Source organism: Dermacentor albipictus, chromosome 8 (genome assembly GCF_038994185.2).
Source record: "Dermacentor albipictus isolate Rhodes 1998 colony chromosome 8, USDA_Dalb.pri_finalv2, whole genome shotgun sequence".
Taxonomy (NCBI): Eukaryota; Metazoa; Arthropoda; class Arachnida; order Ixodida; family Ixodidae; genus Dermacentor; species Dermacentor albipictus.
In genome coordinates, this window is record NC_091828.1 from 123,812,113 (window position 1) to 123,817,636 (window position 5,524).

The following is a 5,524-nucleotide window of genomic DNA, read 5'->3' on the forward strand; positions in this document are numbered from 1 at the left end:
TACAACTGCCCCTCATACCACCACTTTTTCTCCCTCTCGCCCTCCTTTTTTGTGGGAGCTAGCATAGCTAAACGTGGCATAGCTAAAACCCTGCTCATTTTAGAATTTGCTACAGTCACGGAATAAATGGTATTGAGGAATGTGCCCCTTGGGCTGTGCACGAAACGAGTACAATACCGAATCCTGCACCCACTTTGCTCGGCGACTTCAACGAGTGCGGTACTGTCGAGGACCACGCCTCGGGCATGCATGCGTGGTCAACCAAAACTTTCTAAAGAACTGAAGGCCTTCTGGCTGTACTCTCTCCCCCTGAGTTACGTCACGCAAAAAAGAGGCCCACATAGAAGTTCTGTGCAGCGTGCTACGAAGCTACGAGTGGCGCAACTGCGTTGAAAATGGAGCGCCGAAGACCGAGTGGGCGATGACTGCGACAACACGTCGATTATTTCCGGGAACCCTGCAGCTCCTTGGATAGATTCAGAGTTAGAAAAGTCCTGGCATGCTGCGGCATGCTTCTCATCATCATCATCATCATAATCAGCCTGGTTACGCCCACTGCAGGGCAAAGGACTCTCCCATATTTCTCCAACCCCGGTCATGTACTAATTGTGGCCATGCCGTCCCTGCAAACTTCTTAATCTCACGCCCAGCTAACTTTCTGCCGCCCCCTGCTACGCTTCCCTTCCCTTGGAATCCAGTCCGTAACCCTTAATGACCATCGGTTATCTTCCCTCCTCATTACATGTCCTGCCCATGCCCATTTCTTTTTCTTGATTTCAACTAAGATGTAATTAACTCGCGTTTGTTCCCTCACCCAATCTGCTCTTTTCTTATCCCTCAACGTTGCACCTATCATTCTTCTTTCCATAGCTCGTTGCGTCGTCCTCAATTTAAGTAGAACCCTTTTCGTAAGCCTCCAGGTTTCTGCCCCGTAGGTGAGTACTGGTAAGACGCAGCTATTATACACTTTTCTCTTGAGCGATAATGGCAACCTGCTGTTCATGATCTGAGAATGCCTGCCAAACGCACCCCAACCCATTCTTATTGTTCTGATTATTTCCGTCTCATGATCCGGATCCGCAGTCACTACCTGCCCTAAGTAGATGTATTCCCTTCTAAGCGCACTTTTCCTTTTTTCTGAACGTGAACCGTGCATGTAGTCTCTGCGCTTGTGCAGCGATGGCGGTTGTGTGTCCGGCAAGCCTTCATTGCCGCGGAATGTGGATTACGTTCATGCCAGGAAATGCCTATTAAGTGCTGCGTGCCCGATTGTTGGAGCAATTACGAATCGGGGCCGAAAAATCATGTGTTCATGTTTGCGCAAGATGAATGACAGAATATTGGATGCCAATGCTAATGGCAAAGATGGGAAAATCTGAAACCCTGCGGAATAAGGCAGCTGCTTCTTTGTAAATAATTGCTCGAATGTTTTGTATCTTCACTACTAAACTCATTTGAGCTGTGGCAATTATGTGGACTGTAGTACTGTATGTAATAATGCTTCCAAAGCGAAATTATTCGTTTAAAGCCTAATCTAGGCTAGTATACATACATGTGTCCCGAACCTGAAGATGCACACACCAATGACGTGGTCATGAGATATGTGCTATGGTGCAGTGCTAATATTTTGTCGAATAACATTTGTGGTGGCATGAACGACAATCTCTATGACGCCGACGATAAATCAAGGCAAAGAAGCTACTATTAAGAAGAGAGCGGCACTGTGACTTTTCATTATAAGCCATGCACCCTGTCATCATGTACCCGAAATTAGTTCTCATTCTTCACGTTGAACCATTTCATATTTTATGGATGGGCTTTCTTATAATTGAGCGCGCGAATAGTTTTGCATAAATAAAATATTCCTGGAACAACCTCCGTGCTCTGCATACCATCTATTGAACTATGCCTAAAAAAAATAACAGTGCTCTGGTTAACGTTGCACGTGTGTGCGCGATTCCTTCATTCAACCGGTATCGCCGAGCACGCCGCCGGCCTCCTCCTCATGACGTCACTCGCCGAGCGCTCAGGCCTTCTCTTGTCAGGTGGTGCCGGGTCAACGCGGCGTATTTTTTTTGTTCCTCAAATCATTTACTTGCAACAACTACAACTTCGAGCTATGTGACTTGCATTGCCACCCAGCAGAAATGAGTCAGAAATTACAAGAATCAGAACCTAGACTCGATCACTGGACCTGGATCTTTTAATCACCTGCCATGGGACACCAACTGAATGGAAGCTTCAGGGACGCATCCGCGGTGCAGAAGCGGCTGTCCACCCACTCAGAGCAGGCAGCTGGGTCTCGTTACTAGATGTATGTGACGAATGACTCATCAATTTTGCAGCGGAGTTATTATACCCCAGGTTCTGGCGGTTTGTGTGTGTAGGCAAAAAAGTTGGTGGTCAAACTAGAGCTAAAAGAGCTAAAGCGTATCGCCGGGTATGCCCCAGCTGCGTTTAATATGGCAATATATATGCATAAATCATAGGCGCCGACTACGGGGGGCTCCGGGGACTGAGACCCCTCCGGAGATCTTAGGACAGGGCCGCACCCCCTCACCCCAGCGACGCTGAAGCCTACATCCCCTCCCACATCATTCGGGATTTCTTCCGATTTGCCTTGACATTTCCAGCTAAAATTTTATTGGGCCTAATAACTTACTGCATCATTAGTGGCAGAGACGTGCACGGCTTTTCAAACATTATTTCGCTTTATTTCTTCAAATCCTCACAGCTGAATGACAAGCGCATTAGAAGCCTCAATGGAAGCTGCCTCATCGTTATTTTTCAACTTCAACATTGTTTTAAATTTACACTGTAAACACCATGCACATACAGTGTATTTAACTGTACACAGTGCACAAAGTCTACTATATTTTGGAAAGGGAAGGAGGTGGCAAATTAAAAATTGTTACTAAAGCACTGGATTGTCTTTGCCGAGTGAATATGTTGCTGTGAGTGTTCTTTTCTGACCCCGAAAAAAAACACATGCAGACTTCCGTGACAGCTTCGGCAGAGTCTTTTATCAAAGGCGTATGAAATGCACGTGAATGATGTCTTAGTAGTGCTTCTATTTCCGGTAAGCAATGCTAACGACTCATAAAAAAGGTCTTCTAAAATTGACACCATTTATTAGGAATGCAAACATCGTCATTTACAAGCATAGGTGATAAATATACGCAGGGTGTCCCAATTAAATATGATGCACCCAGATTTAAGGAAAGGGCTATTGCGTTACTCGGAGAGAACCTAGTGCATATTGTTTCCCGCGCAGTGGATTAGCTGCCTGTAAGTTTCTCATCACTGATATGTAATCAGCTGAGTCTAATTTCGTGTATAATCGTGAAATTTTACCATACCATTAGAATCTCAAATGCTTACTTGTACTTAGCTGTTGCTGTACATTGTACGATGATTATGAAAACTCGAATGACCCTGGACCTTGCTACCATGAATGTTCACAGTAACCAACACTGTTGTAGCGCGCAAAATTGGGCATATGTGTGTGATCTGCTGTCAAACCTGTCGTTCGTGGGGGCTGAGACCTTTGTCAGGTTTATGCCTTTAGTCTGAGAGTCTGCCCTCGTTTGAATGAACGAGAAATATTCAATTCGATTCAATTATCCAACTAGAGACGTACTATCCTAATTATCAAAGTGTCAATGAGGCATTTGTAGGCACTGCCAAGGGACATCTAATTGCGGTATTTTCAGTGACGTACTAATTGCGCACAATTTCTTTCCCGACCGATAAATAAATCCCACGAAATATTAAAAATACCGCGTGACTGCGCTCCCACCCGCATTATAAAGCAGCGCTCTGGAACAAGCTCCCTCTGAATTAGCCAGAACGAAATAAAAGAAGTAAAGAAAGGCATCATGGTCGAGATAATTTCTTATCCGCCGCGCTCCGGCTGAAGTAACACGTCTCGTTTGGTGTTCGAAACAAGCTGTGATGGCTGTCTTCTTAGCGTAGAGAAAGTGCACGGATGGTCTTTTTTTATTTGCCACAAGTCCTATCACCACAAAAACGAATTGGCAATGTCAGTGCAAATGTTTAAACGTGCGTTTTGTCCCGTCGTTATGTCTTTCTCTAATGAGCAGAAGGAAAGCATGATCCTTGCCTTGGGTGCTGCTAATGGCAGCAAGAGGGAGGCCGGCAGTAGACCAAACGCGTCGATCATCATCAGAAACTATAAAAACCTGAGACAGATCGGCAGCTTCCAGAAACAATGGCGTAGGACTCCATCTTTGATTCCTAGACTACGCACCAATGTTCTAGCATTTATGGCCTCAAACCCTCATGCTAGAGTGCGGGACGCGGGCACCCAGGTACCAATTTCCAAGTCATCAGTTTGGAGGATTGTATACGACAGCTTTTAAACCTTACCAGCTTAACCAGCACCAACGCCTGGAAAATAGGAACCTGTAGAATTTTCTATATTTCTCGAATTGGGTCCTAACAAAAGCCGACGAGTCACCGGACTTTTCGAGCAACATTATACGGACAGATGAAGCCAATTTTTAGAGAAACGCCCGGATAAACTTGCATAATGCGCACTATTGGAGTGACTACAATGCACACTGGGTAAAGTGCAATCGGCACCAGTACCAGTGGTCGTTCAATCTGCAGAATTTACGCCGCTGCTATAATCAGTCCCGTCTTCCTCAATCACTCACTGACTGCACAGCGTTACGTGGACGAAATCCTTGAAGGAGTGGTGGATGAGTTCCTCAGCGAAGTCCCGCTGTCACGTCTTCCACTTCTGTGGCCTCAGTAAGATGGAGCACCAGCCCACAGCAACAACCGAGGACGAAACTGGCTGCATGCGACTTTTCATGCGCAATACATTGGAAGGCACGGGCCTGTAAATTGGCCGGCCAGCTCACCGGCTCTTGATTAAGGCTCTTGATTAAGGGAAGAAAAGAAGAAGTTGTGGTACCGGGAAAAGACTAGAAATGCGGCGTCGACATGAAAGCATTCACAAGCCGGATTCTGATTTCAGAGATGAAACGCTGACGTCGTATGAATATGTGGTATGAATGGATCTAACAGCCCGATTTTGAACTGATTCTAATGCGTCTGTGAGATGTGCTTGATGCGGGTTCCAGATGGGTGACGCGCATTCCAGTTTAGGCCTGACCAGTGACATTAGTAATTAGTCAAAAGGCCACCCTGAGCTAAACAATACTTTCGCGTAAATGACCATGCTTTTTGGCTTTTGACGCGGCATACGCAGTCTGATCAACCCTGTTATGCTTACCTGCTACCTCAAATAATCCGCAACGAAGTAATCGCAAACGTAGGATCTTTTGTTTTTTCGTTTCGACAAGAGTACGCGCGTCATGAAAACATTTCTAACGCTCTCTGACTGCACAAACAGCCACAGATGTCTGTAACAGCGTTACTACTGCCATCCAGAACGCCAGCAACCAGCTGTTTCGTAAACACTAATACATTTTGCAGAAACTCTATACTAAGCTTCACTGACCAGCGTGAGCAACGAATGACACAGGTACACATA